At 37.9% G+C, this 14,983-nt stretch overlaps 1 protein-coding gene across 20 annotated transcripts in view; it reads left to right on the forward strand.

The window, feature by feature from the left end:
• Positions 1-14,983, forward strand: part of FKBP5 (FKBP prolyl isomerase 5) — a 119,062-nt gene that overhangs the window by 61,591 nt on the left and 42,488 nt on the right. The window lies entirely within an intron of this gene.

Below are 14,983 nucleotides of genomic sequence, written 5' to 3' on the forward strand. Positions count from 1 at the left end.
TGAATGTGATTTAAAAAATATTATATAATGAAATGTGTTAACATTTGGAAGATCTATGTAATTCAGTGAACCAATATTTTCCCACCAATACTAGATGTTACAAAATCATGCATGACTAAAAGATCCATTCATTGCGCAAGCTAGACCAGTGGATTTTAATGTAATATGATATGAAAAGTTCATTGATATGCTTTCAGATTCCACATTGCAGCTAACCTTTATGAAACTACCACTTGTCCAGCTTTGATGTCATCAGATAATTATATTCATAATTATCTGAAAAGGCTGTTAAAGTACTCCTACCTTTTCCAATCTATCTTTGTGGGTTTGGATTTTTTCTGCAGACTTAAGCCAGAATTGCAACAGATGAATGCAAAAGTAGGTATGAGAATCTGGTTGTCTTTTATTAAGTTAGACACATTTTACACTTGTAAATTTATAAAACAATACCATTCTCACTAATAAATTTTTTAAAATATAGTTTTCATAAAAATAACTTGGGTTATGGGCACCTGGGTGGCTCAGTCGGTTAAGCGACTGCCTTCGGCTCAGGTCATGATCCCAGGGTCCTGGGATCGAGTCCCACATCGGGCTCCCTGCTCTGCAGGGAGCCTGCTTCTCCCTCTCCCACTCCCCCTGCTTGTGTTCCTTCTCTCGCTGTGTCTCTCTGTCAAATAAATAATAAAAATAAAATCTTTAAAAAAAAATAAATAACTTGGGTTAACATATAATGAGGTTATTACTATTTTTCGTGAATTTGGTAAATAATGATTTTCTTTAATTTTAATGTGGTAAATATCAATAGATAGATAAACAGAAGTTCCTTAGGGCCCTCAATTTTTAAGATGTAAAGAGGGTCCTGAGGAAAAAAGCCTGAGAACTACTATTTTCAGGTCTTAAATGTGATTTATACTAATTTATTTTCAAATGCTTTTAAATGTCTTTAGTTAATTTTGTATTTTTTTTTTTTCAGTCTTGTAAGGAGAATAATAGCCCGTACATCAAATTGAACTTTGTGGGCCATGTGGCTTGTTGAAAATTAGTGGCTAGGGGCCCCTGGGCGGCTCAGTTGGTTAAGTGTCTGCCTTCGGCTCAGGTCATGATCCCAGAGTACTGGGATTGAGCCCCGTGTCAGGCTCCCTGCTCAGCGGGGAGCCTGCTTCTCCCTCTCCCTCTGCCTGCTGTTCCCCCTGCTTGTGTTCTCTCTCTCTCTCTCTGTCAAATAGATAAAAAAAATACTTCAAAAAAAAGAAAGTGGCTAAATTACCAATGTTTTTTTATTCATATCTGCTACAGATATAACAGACTTCTAGTTCGTTCCCAGATTGAGTGTGAGAGAAAAGGAGTAATCCCCCATCCACCATCATGGCTCAGTGTTGACGATAATCCCTTTCTTTTTCTGATTGTACCGTCTGAGATGAATTGTTAACTAAGCATGGATCTGGGAAAGGAAACAGCAGATGAGGAACTATGGAGTTAAACTCTTTCTGCCTCTCTTCTCCTCTCCCTTCCTGGCACTCACAGGCATAGGTCATGGTGACTTGTGCTTTCTGTCCAGCTATGCTCTCTCCATGCTCTGGTGCTGGCTACGCCACTGCTCCCTTCTCCTTTGGGTCTTTAGTGACTTAGTGGTCACGTGAGATTAATCTTGTGTTTCAGTATGATACCAATCAAAATCAAATACAGATTCTCTCTCTTGATAAAGCAGAAAATGTTGACAGTTAAATTAGAATTTGTCTTTTTGTTGATTTAGGGATATGAACCTTCAGTGCCACCAGCATGGCTGTGGCATCAGTATTTAATTGAGATGATCTCAGAGTAAATGGCCTCATCAGACGTCTTAGACATCACTGTTCCCACTGCCCCGCCCCAGATTCTTACCGTACCCTTTGAATTTCTTTCTTGAAGAAGTTGATGGATTTAAGATAACACACCTTCTCTCAGCAGCTATCTTTGCAAGTAGACTTAAGAATTGCTAAGAATAAAGAAATTGCTGGGAACTTAATGCTACCATCTTCTCTACCCACATATTCTTAATAAACTACCCTAAGATGAATGAGTCTTTTATGTTTCCTAGAATTTTGAGCCGAGATAAAATAGGTGACTTCCGGTTGACTTGCTCCCTATGACACACCTATCTAGAGAGTGTGGTCTCACGGGGAGAGGAGCATCCACCTGGGTGTTAGGAAGCCACGGGTTCCTGTTTTCACTCTTTCCTGTGTCATTTTAACATGAGTAAGCCACCTAACCTTCCCTGCTCTTCTAAAAAGCCACCTAACCTTCCCTGCTCATCTATGGAAAGCTTTATTTTTTTTTTTTTGCTCATGTATTTTTTTTTTTTATTAACATATAATGTATTATTGGATTCAGGGGTACAGGTCTATGATACATCAGTCTTATACAATTCACAGCGCTCACCATAGCACATACCCTCCCCAATGTCCATCACCCAGCCATCCTATCCCTCCCACCCCCCTCCACTCCAGCAACCCTCTGTTTCCTGAGATTAAGAGTCTCTTATTGTTTGTCTCTCTGTCTGGTTTCGCCTTGTCTCATTTTTCCCTCCCTTCCCCTATGATCCTCTGTCTTGTTTCTCAAATTCCTCATATCAGTGAGATCATATGATAGTTGTCTTTCTCTGATTGACTTATTTCGCTTAGCATAATACCCTCTAGTTCCATCCACGTTGTTGCAAATGGCAAGATTTCATTTTTGGGGGGTTTTTGATGGCTGCATAATATTCCATTGTGTGTGTGTGTGTACCACATCTTCTTTATCCATTCATTGTTGATGGACATGTACACTCTTTCCATAGTTTGGCTATTGTAGACATTGCTGCTATAAACATTGGGGTGCAGGTACCCCTTCCGATCATTACATTTGTATCTTTGGGGTTAATACCCAGTAGTGCAATTGCGGGGTCGTAGGGTAGCTCTATTTTCAACTTTTTGAGGAACCTCCATACTGTTTTCCAGAGTAGCTACGCCAGCTTGCATTCCCACCAACAGTGTAGGAGGGTTCCTATGGAAAAGCTTTAAGATTAATCCTGGCCCGCGAGGGTTCCACCCCCCACTTCGCCACCAGAGTGACGTCCCTCAGCGGAGCAGACTTCTAATCTCAGGAAACAAACTGAGGGTTGCTGGAGTGGGGGGTGGGGTGGGAGGGATGGGGTGACTGGGTGATGGACACTGGGGAGGGTATGTGTTCTGGTAAGCGCTGTGAATTGTGCAGGACTGTTGAATCTCAGATCTGTATCTCTGAAACAAATAATGCAATATATGTTAAGAAAGAAAAAAAGAAGAAGAAGAATGTAGCAGGAGGGGAAGAATGAAGGGGGGGAAATCGGAGGGGGAGAAGAACCATGAGAGACGATGGACTCTGAAAAACAAACTGAGGGTTCTAGAGGGGAGGGGGTTGGGAGGATGGGTTAGCCTGGTGATGGGTATTGAGGAGGGCACGTTCTGCATGGAGCACTGGGTGTTATGCACAAACAATGAATCATGGAACACTATATCTAAAACTAATGATGTAATGTATGGGGATTAACATAACAATAAAAAAAATTAAAAAAAAAAAGATTAATCCTGGCTATGATTCCATTCTTGTACCTTCTGTAAAGAGTACAGGAACAAAAACTGTGTAAAAGACTAAAAACCAAAACAATGACAGAACCTTTAGAGGCCCCCTTAAGATGATAATTAGAAATATGAGAATAGAGCAATATACTTGTGGTAAAAGTTCTGTAGCATAATGTGCTCAGGTGACTGTAAAGCAAGAAACATTGGTTAGGCAGTTTACAGCATAAAGCCTATATGTTATAGCAGTAGCTACTTCATCAAACTGAAGAAAAATAATATAAATGGACTGTAGCATATTGTATATTGAGCTCTCTTGATCCCTTAAAATTCACCTCTCCCAAGGGAATAAATAGAAATGTTTCAGTGGGGGGGCACCTGGGTGGCTCAGTCATTAAGCGTCTGCCTTCGGCTCAGGTCTTGATCCCAGGACCCAGGACCCCCAGCCCCGCATCAGGCTCCCTGCTCAGCAGGAAACCTGCTTTTCCCTCTCCCACTCCCCCTGCTTGTGTTCCCTCTCTCTTTCTCTCTCTGTCAAATAAATAAATAAATAAATAAATAAATAAATAAATAAAGTGTTTCAGTGGAAAGTCACACTAATTTGGGGATTCTATTGTGACTTCAGTATTTAAAATAGAATTATGAGTGCTTATCTGTAAAAAATTGCCATAAAATACACATACCATATATATGTACATATATACATCCACATGCATTTGAGCTTTACGTACAGGTTGTGTGTATGTGTCTATTGCTCTTTCTGTGCCATCTGTTAAACTCTGTGTCTTACTTCCCTCATTTGTAAAGTCACAAGAATGATAATATATACTGTTGTATATAGAAGAGTAAATAAGATATTGCACACCATTGCTTAGCACGTAGTAAGCACTCACATGTTTATTACTGTTGTTACAGTGTTAGGATTATTGGCTTTCTAGTGGAATGGCAAAAACTGTACTATAGCAGTTTGGGTGTTAACGCTATTTACTACGTATGCCTGCATACAAACTCTTTGAAATAATGCTTAACCATCTTTTTTAGCCCCAGAAAGTCTGGAAAGACAAAACTGAATCAATCTAAGACAACCAATTATTACTACTTCAGAATATGTTACACAAATTAGAATGAAGAGATGGTGGTTTCCCTCATTGGGTTTTCATGTTCTGAATTCCTAGAACTGTGTTCATAACTCATTTTAAAAGAAGTTGAAATAAGGACTCAGGATTTTCCAATATACTTCCATGGTAGAAGTTCTGGTTTTTCCCCCCTCCCTCCCTCCAACAAATATATTATCAGTAAAATTGGCAAGGGATAGATTTGGGGGATGAAAGAATTATTTCTTTTAGTTCTTCAAGGTAAATCCAAGCACGCTAAGGCTCTGCCCCTCCCCCACCTGCCCTTATCAAGGTCTGGTGATTTCTTATAGAGCGCTGCTTCAATGAAGTTGTTTTTGGTGTTCTTGGTATGTGACAGACATGGCTGGGAATTATGAAGGTAAAACTCCTGTTATATTATTCTTCCCCCAGATTTGAGAAGAGAAACAAAGAAACCAGTCATTTTGGATTCTTCATATACCTATACTTCCCTCTTACTATTGAGATTAAACTATAATGAAGTAATATCAGCAGTCTGCCTGTAACATTAATATAATCTTTCCTGCATGATGACCCATGATCACTAGTAAAACCAATTGTTAATTTAGTTAGTCATTAGCATATTAGAGTAAGGGGGAGAAAATATATATTGAAAGACTAATAGCTAATACTTTTAAAGTGCTTGCAATGCCAGGCTAAGGGCTTTATGTGCATTATCTCATTTAATCCTCACACCAATCCTATTATTGCTTGTTAGATTCTTTGTACAATCTATTTAGGATCGGTTAGGTGACAATCAATCATATTAATGTTCTAAGAGTTTTTGAGTTTTTTTTAATTGAGGTCATATTTGCCTATATAAAATTTACCTTTTTAAGAAAGGTACAACTTGATGAATTTTGGTAATTGTTGTATAACTGCCACCGCAATCAAAATATAGATCAGTTTCCTCACCCTGAAAAGTTTTCTCATGTCCTTTTGCAGTCTCTGTCCTTCCCAGACTCTGGGCCCCATGCAGTCACCAATCTGGTTTACGTTACTCTACTTCTGCCTTTTCTAGAATTTGATATAAATGGAATCATGTCATTTTTGCTACTTCACCTCTTTCACTTATCATAATGATTCTGAGATTCATGAATGTTGAATTGCCAAGTAGTATTCCACAGCATGGAAATTTGTTCACCCATTCAGAAATTGGACACTGGAGGGATGCCTGCCTGTCGGTTAAGCGTCTGCCTTCGGCTCAGGTCATGATCCCAGGGTCCTGGGATGGAGCCCCGCATTGGGCTCCTTGCTCAGCGGGGAGCCTGCTTCTCCCTCTGCCTGCCACTCTCCCTCCTCGTGCACTTTCTCTCTCTCTCTCTGACAAATAAATAAAATCTTTAAAAAAAAAAAAGAAATTGGACATTGGAGTTTGGGGCTATTATGAACAATGTTTTTATGAACATTCACATTCATGTCTTTGTGAGGGTATATGTTTTCATGTATTTTGGATAAATGCCCAAGAGTGGACTTACTGGTCATATAGTAAGTATATGTTTATAAGATGTTGCCATACCATTTTGCATTTGCACCAGCACTGCATGAGAGTTTAAGTTTTTCGTATCCTTGCCAGCTCTTAGTGTAGTCAATCTTTTTAACTGTAGCCATTCTAATGGGCGTGAAATGGTATCTCATTTTGGTCATCATTTGCATTTCACTAGTGATATTGAGGGTATCTTTTCCTGTGCTTAGTGGGCATTTGTATATTTTGTGAAGTATCTGTTGTTTTTGACAGTTTAAAAAAATCAGTTGCCTGTCTTTTTATTGAGTTGTGTTCAACACAACAAGCACTTTATCAGATTATTGCAAGTATGTTCTCACAGTGTTTGGCTTGCCTTTATAGGAACAAAAGTTTTTAATTTTGATGAAATCCACTTTGCTAATTTTTTTTATGGTTTAGGTGCCTACCATAATTAGCCATTTTTGTTTTCATTTGGTTCTGTTTTTTTTGTTTGTTTGTTTGTTTATGTATGAGGAAACCATGGTCAGGGAGATGAAGCAATTAACCCAAAGTTATACAGTAAAGTGGTAGGGCCACGATTCAAACCCAAGCAATCTCTTTCAAATTATATTAGATCTTAAGGTTTAAAACTACCTCAAACCAGGTACAAAAACAAAGTAGGTCCTGGTCCAGCAGAATTTCCTGAGTGCCTGCTGTACACCAGACACTTTTCTCACAGGAATTGATAGAGTTAATGAGATTTATCAAAAGCGAAATGTTTGCTATTACATGCTTGATATTATGGGCTGAATTCCTATTTTGAAAGGTTTTTGTTTTTTTTTTAATTGAAATGTGGTTTTTTTCATGCAGTTTAAGCCTTGACATTTTACAACTAGTAAAGTACTACTAGTAATGGGTACCTGTGCAACCAACTTCCTGTGGCTTGTGTGTGGTTTAGCCATGTGCTCCTTTTAAATTTCTATTGATACTCTTGCTCCTGCTTAAATACATTCTTAAGATCTGTTTTGTTGTTGTGGTTGTTTACGTGCAGTTTAGAAGCATTCAGGATTTGGAAGGAAGGCTTTTAGGCCAAAATATTTAATTTTCCTAACCCTCTCCAAAAGTGTGAGCCAGAAAGATAGCAAACTTTGAGAAAGTACTTTTTTTGGCTTTACCTGGTACTTTCCAATAGAGGAGGAGGAATGCTTTTGATTTCCATTGCTGAGTACATATTAGGGAGAAGCTGATTTAGGCAGGGTAAGAATAAACTGGGGGAAGCTAATAAATTTCTAACTCCATTTAAATTAGAATTATAGCATGGACTCTGTTCCTTTATTGAGTATAATAATACAGTGTTATAGTTCTTTGGGAAATAGAAAATAATCAAGACATGACTCCTGCCTTCAGGTATCTAACAGCTTAACCTGGCAGAGTTGATATTGATGAGTCTATCCCAGGACAGATTATGCTACCATATCCATTTTCTCTCTCTATTTTTAAAAATATAAAGCCATGAGAATGGGGAGATATCATCCTGGGATCAGTTTTCTTAGTAATGAGAGAAATGGCAAAAATGAATATAACAGAAGACATATGAACACTTTAAAAGAATCTTAAAATATAAATTAATTCAATTCATAATCGGATACTTTTGGTAGGAAGTGGAGATGATTATCAGAGCCCTTTTATAAGACATTTTAAAATAAGACTAAAACAATTCATAAGAGGAAAAAATATACAGGAAAGACTAAGTTTAAGTTGCTTTATCTAGTATGAAAAAAGGAAAAAATTCTCATACTTAAGTGTTTTGAAAGGAAAGCCTTATGCTTTTATGTTTTGAAAGGAAACCCTTTTACAATGAACACATTTTATCTTTTTTGTCCTCCTTTTCTATTCCCATATGAAGAAGTGTTTTTCTGTATAATACCGTACATCTTTCATCCTATCGTATTTTAAGTATGCTCATATTTCAAATGCATACATACATTTAAAACTTATATGGACCAATCAATAGAGAAAGGACAGCCTTTTAAATAAATGATGTTGGGAAAGCTTGATATTCAAATGCAAAAGAGAAAAGTTGTACCCTTTACACCATATACACAAATTAACTAAAAAATGGATCAAAGACCTAAATACAAGACCTAAAATTGTATTTTTTTAGAAGAAAACTTAGAGGAAAAGCTTCATGAAATTGTATTTGGCAATGATTTTTTGGATGTGTGACACCAAAAGCAACAGGCAACAAAAAAATACATAAATTGGACATCAAAATTAAAAACTGCTTCAAAGGATATAATAACAGAGTGAAGAAGCAACTTAAGGGATAGAAGACTGTCACATATCTGACAAGGGGTTAATATCCAGAATACATAATGAACTCCTGTAATTCAACAACAGTGAAAAACCCCAAATAAACTGATATAAAATGGGCAATGAACTTAGACATTTCTCCAAAGATATATAAATGGCCTACTAACGTATGAAAAGATGCTTAACATCACCAATCATTAGGGAAATGTAAGTAAAAACTGCAGTGAGGGCACCTGGGTGGCTCAGTCGGTTAAGTGTCTGCCTTCAGCTCAGGTCATGATCCCAGGGTCCTGGGATTGAGCCCCGCATTGGGCTCCCTGCTCAGTGGGGAGCCTGCTTCTCCCTCTGCCTCTGCTCCTCCCCCTGCTTGTACTCTTTCTATCTCACAAATAAATAATAAAATCTTAGAAAAAAAGGAGAGATACTTCCATTCTCATGCTTGTAGCAGCATTATTTATTATAGCCAAAAGATGGAAGCAACCCAAGTGTTTATGTCTAGATGATGGATAATTTGTCTCTCTCACACACACACACTCACACTCACAGAGGAATATTATTCAGCCTTAAAAAGGAGGGAACTCTGACACATATGACAATACTGATGAAACTTGAGGACACAGGGTTTTCATCAGCCTGGGTGGCTCAGTCGGTTAAGTGGCTGCCTTCGGCTCAGGTCATGATCCCAGGGTTCTGGGATCGAGCCCCGCGTTGGGCTGCTCAGCAGGGCCTGCCTCTCCCTCTGCCGTTCCCCTTGCTTGTGCTCTCTCTCTCTCTCTCTCTCTGTGTCAAATAAATAAATCTTTAAATAAAAGAAAGAAAGAAAGAAACTTGAGGACACCAAGTGAAAAAAGCCAGTCATGAAAAAACAAATACTATATGGGGAGTCTGGCTGGCTCAGTTGGTAGAACATGTGACTCTTGATCTCAGGGTTGTAAATTCAAGTCCCACGTTGGGTGTAGAGATTGCTTAAAAATAATACCTGGGGGAAAAAAGACAATACTATATGATTCCACTTACATCTAGATGAATCTGGAGTAATCAAATTCACAGAAATAGTAGAATAAAAGTCTTGCAGGGGCTTGGGGCAGGAGGAAATGGGAAGTTGTTTAATGGGTGGAGTTTTAGCGTTGCAAGATGAAAAAGTTGTAGAGACTGGTTGTACAACAATGTGAATATACTTAACAGTACTGCTCTGCACACTTAAAAATGGTTGTGATGGTAAATTTTGTATGTATTTTACCACAATTTTAAAAATGTTTTAAATCAATAAAGTTAGAATGTTCTAACATTTTTTTGTTTTAATGTGGATGAAAGTATTCCATGATAAAATTAAAATGTTATATTTTAAAATGTGTTATATGATTTTTAAATTTTTTCTTTATTTTATAAATCTATTTGAATTCCAGTATAATTAACATACAGTGTTACATTAGTGTCAAGTGTACAATATAGTGATTCAACAATTCTATACATTCAGTGCTCATCATGATAAGTGTACTCTTAGTCCCCTTCACCTATTTTACCCATACCCCCACCCACCTTCCTTCTGGTAACTACCAGTTTGTTCTCTGTATTCAAGAGTCTGGTTTTGATGTTTTGGTTTTTTTTTTTAATTGTCTGTTTTCTTTGTTCATTTATTAAATTCCACATATGAGTGAAGTCATACGGTATTTGTCTTTGACTGACTTCTTTCTTTTTTTAGAGAGGGGGGAGAGGGGGATGGGGCAGGGAGAGGAGAGAATCTTTTTTTTTTTTTTAAAGATTTTATTTATTCATTTGACAGAGAGACACAGTGAGAGAGGGAACACAAGCAGGGGGAGCCCCAAAGGGAGAGGGAGAAGCAGGCTCCCCACGGAGCAGGGAGCCCGATGCGGGGCTCGATCCCAGGACCCTGGGATCATGACCTGAGCCGAAGGCAGACGCTTAACGACTGAGCCACCCAGGCGCCCCAAGAGGAGAGAATCTTAAGCAGGCTCCACACCCAGTGCAGAGCCCAACACGGGGCTTGATCCCACAACCCTGAGATCATGACCTGAGCCAAAATCGAGTTGGACACTTAACCGACTGAGCCACCCCGGTGCCCTGCTGATGGACTTATTTCGCTTAGCATTATACTGTCTAGATCCATCCATATTGTCTCAAATGGCAAGATTTCATTCTTTTTTGTAACTGAGTAATATTCCATTGTGTGTATGTGTATATATCTATCTTTATCCATTCATCTATCAATGGACACTTGGGCTGCTTCCATTAAAATGTGTTAATATGATTTTTTAATAGACTTTATTTTTAGAGCACTTTTAGGTTCACAATAAAATTGAGCAGAAGGTACAGAGTTCCCATATACGCCCCATCCTCACACATGCATAGCGTCCCCTCCCCTCTTAACATACCCCACCAGAGTGCTACACTTGTTAAAATTGATGAACCTACATGGAACCTATGAAGTTTTATGTTTTTTTTTTAAGATGTTATTTATTTTTTTGACAGAGCACAAGCACAGGCAGGGGGAGTGGCAGGCAGAGGGAGAAGGAGAAGCAGGCTCCCCACTGAGCAGGGATCCTGATGCAGGAATCGATCCCAGGACCCTGGGATCATGACCCGAGCCAAAGGCAGACGCTTAACCATCTGAGCCACCCAGGCGCCCAAAATTTTGTATTTTAAAATGTATTCTTTGATTACACTTTGCAGAAGGAAGAAAAAAGTACAGTTCATTGCTTTTATACTGGGCTTTTTGTATACTTTTAAACTTCCAATTGCCTACAGTTAGGTATATATAGAAAGCATTTGAACTTAGGGATAGCTACATTATACATTTGTTTAAATATATATTTTTACTTCAGATATTGTTACAAATGAAATAGGACTCCTAAAATTGATAAATTGTGTTTGAGCTAATAAAATTGAAGTCCAGATCAAGTGTAAGAACAAATTCTATATTCTTGGTGTATCATACCTATAGTTATGATCCTAAAGATCAAAAGATCCTAAAGATTAAGAATCTTAAAATGTTTATGCTTTGACCCTGTAATTCTGCTTCTGGGAATTGAACCTAAGGAAGTATGGTAGAAGCTTGCTTAATCAACTCCAGACTAATTATGCTCTCCATTCTGTTTGCAAATATGTTGAGTGATACTGCTGTTTTCCTATTCTGTGGTGTGGTCCTACACTCTGCTTCAGCCAGTTTGCCTTCCAGCTACAGACCACTGGGAACACAGCTGTCATTGAACAAGTTGGGTCTATTACTCGTTGTAGGGAGGGAACATGCCTATGGGAAATTGTGGGGTATTTCAGTAGGAGTGTTCAAAAGGATTTATTATAGGATTTGGGCTTATATAAGGAAGAGGGTCTTTGCTCTGGATGGGATATTGTTAGGATGTGGGCTGATTCTTTGGATATCTTAATCTTATCTAGGAGGCAGGCTGAATAGACAGAGACTGAAGCTACACCTGCTGGACAAGCAGCAGTCACCCCTGTCAGCCAGGAGAGGGGGATGTTTGGTATTTTGTAGGTTGCACAATGACCTTATTTTTTGTCCAGACACAATTTTGAAGTGTTTTTGTTTTGTCTCACTTTTTCGTGGTCTCAGAGTGACCTTGTCTGATGTTGATGTTTTGTGAGATTGTTTATGTCCAACAGGAGAAGAGCATGGCCTAGCTTCCCCCAGGCCCGCTTCAGACATCATTAAGGCCTAGCTGTCAGTGTCAAGCAGTTTCCAGATGTTAGGGGCAGCTTTTTTCTTCCTCTTAGTAAGAATCAGTTGAAACCTGTTTATATCCATTGTGCTTTTTGTAATTATAGAATTTAATTAGATCGTGTATAAAACACCTATATTAGTGTAGAAAGGAAGAGGGATTATTTCAATGAAAACTTGAACATTTTTGGAAAGACTAAGGTGAATTGCTAAAAACGTTTTTTGAATTGCTATTGAATTAGGGATGGGTAAAAGGCAAAAACAAGTAGGCCGTTCAGAACACATTTTTACCAGAAGGGTTCTTTGTACTGATTGCTTTACAAGTATCTTCTGGTTCTCAGAAGTTAAAGAAACCCACATTGTAAATTGAAATGATATATCATAAGTATGATGTATACAATAAAGATGATGTGGAACTCTTTATCACCAGAGCCACAGTCACAGACAAGGAGTTGGCCTTGTAACAAAGATTAGTGCATTAATATACTTTGATATGTTTTAAGGTAAAAAAAATGTTTGAGGTATGTATATGTTCTTTTTTTGATTCCTCACTCGAAGCAACATTTTAAATTAACCTACCAACTATAGTTCTGATTGTCAGGTAACAGGCTTTTACTATGCCAAAAAAAAAAAAACTACATGAATGCAGATTAGGTGCAAAATTGTTCATTAAAACTTTATAATAGTAAAAAAAAGAAAGAACCTAAGTGTTTATTAATGGAAGTGATGAAATTATAATCAAAAGGTGAAATAGTATATACTTATTAAAAGTAATTTTTCAGATAGTCTTTTAACAAGAAAAATGCTCATATAGTATGAAATGTAAAGAGCAAATCACAAAACCAAATAAACTATGACCAGAATTTTAAGAATGAATATGTAAAAATTTTAAGTGCAAACAAAGCGTACATATATAATTTGGAAGGAAATGAACCAGGAAATTGACAGTTTACCCCAGATGCTGGGATTTCAGAGGTTTTAAATTTTGTTCTCTATGCTCTTCTGTACTTTCCAGGTGTTCTGTGATGAGTATATATTATTATTATTGTTTGTTTGTTTGTATGTTTTTTTAATCAGGGGGAAGTATTTTTTTTTTCCTTTTAAAAAAGTTTTTAAATTCCACTTAGTTAATATACAGTGTAATATTAGTTTCAGGTGTACAATTTAGTGATTCAGCACTCCCATACAACACCTGGTACTCATCACAACAATGGGAAATACTTTTTTTTTTAAGATTTTATTTATTTATTATTTGAGAGAGAGAGAGATTGAGAGAATGAGTGGGAGGAGGGGCAGAGGGAGAAACAGACTCCCTGTGGAGCAGGGAGCCCGACTCAGGACTCAATCCCAGGACCCTGGGATCATGACCTGAGCCGAAGGCAGATGCTTAACCAACTGAGCCACCCAGGCGCCCAAGGGGAAATACTTTTCTTAAGAGTCCCTGGATTGGCAATTTTAGAAATAAATACCTGTGTTAATAGCAGTGTGGGTCTTTGCTCAGTGTGTTTCATTCAGTAATGGAAGCTCAATGTCAGAAGAGCTTTATGTTCTTCCCAAATGAGAAAAAAAAGCAAAGGCACGGGCATGATTTTTTTTTAGGTTGAGGCTCCTATGGATTTAATTGACAGGCTAATGTTTCCGACTTCTAAGGCCTAGTGTAGTAGACCTTATCTCTGAATTAAGCTTTTGTTGATTGCTCTAATCCCCACCCAAAAGCAAAAACTCCTTGTTTATACTCTGTGTTAGTGTTTACCATGCTTTGTTTAAAACAAAAACTGTGCATGTATCTTTCTCTTCCTACATTGCATGGTCTTTGGAAGGAAGAAGAGAATGACCACCTTTGTATTAATAGCTTTACCTTTGTTCCTCAGTAATTGGCTAAATGTCTTGAACAAATGTACAGTAGTAACCCCCACAATATGAAGATTTCCTGAAGGAGTATGTCTTAAAGTATCAGAGTCGATAGTAAAAAAAAAAAAAATGTTCTCGAGGGCCCCCTCTAAAACCTAGCAGTCTAAGTGACAGGAAAGCCAGCCTATCAACAGCAGACTTTACATTTCGCCTGATGATTCTAGACTGTTTTCACAGTAGAACCATGTGTGAACATATAAATTGTTATAGCCATTTTGGAAGCATTTGGGTAATATGTTTTAGCATTTGGGCAGTATGTCTATCAAAATTGAAAATGCACATCACCTTTGCATTTCTAGGAATTTACCCTCCAAATATATTTGCACAAAGTAGACAGTCATATATGGACAAATATCCTTATTTAGAACACTGTTGTTAATATGTTTCTCAATAGGAGAGTGACTAGAATATTATGCTGCCATTTAGAATGAGGTAGGTCTGTTTGTATTTATGATGATGATGTCTGTCCTTTTATTATTATTTTTATAAGTAGGCTCTACACCCAACATGGGGCTTGAACTCACAACCCCGAGATCAAGAATCCCATGCTCTACTGACTGAGCCAGCCAGGCACCCCGATAATGATTGCTGTTCTTTATTAAGCCAGGCGCCATGCTATGCATTTGACATATTTTATCTGATAATTCTTATAACAACTATATGGCAGGCACTATTATTATCTATATTTTGCAGATGAGAAACTGAGGCACAGCGGTTAAATAATTTGTGCATCACTTGTAAGGGGCAGACCTGGTATTTGAATCCAGATAGTTTGAAGTTAAAACAGGTTGCACTTTTAACCTCTAAAATGCATATCCTCTTTTCTACTGATGGAGAAAGATCAAGATATATATTATTTTGGGGGGCGGGGCAGAGAGAGAATCCCAAGCAGGCTCCATGCCCAGTGTGGAGC

This window comes from Halichoerus grypus, chromosome 9 (assembly GCF_964656455.1).
Source record: "Halichoerus grypus chromosome 9, mHalGry1.hap1.1, whole genome shotgun sequence".
NCBI classification, from domain to species: Eukaryota; Metazoa; Chordata; class Mammalia; order Carnivora; family Phocidae; genus Halichoerus; species Halichoerus grypus.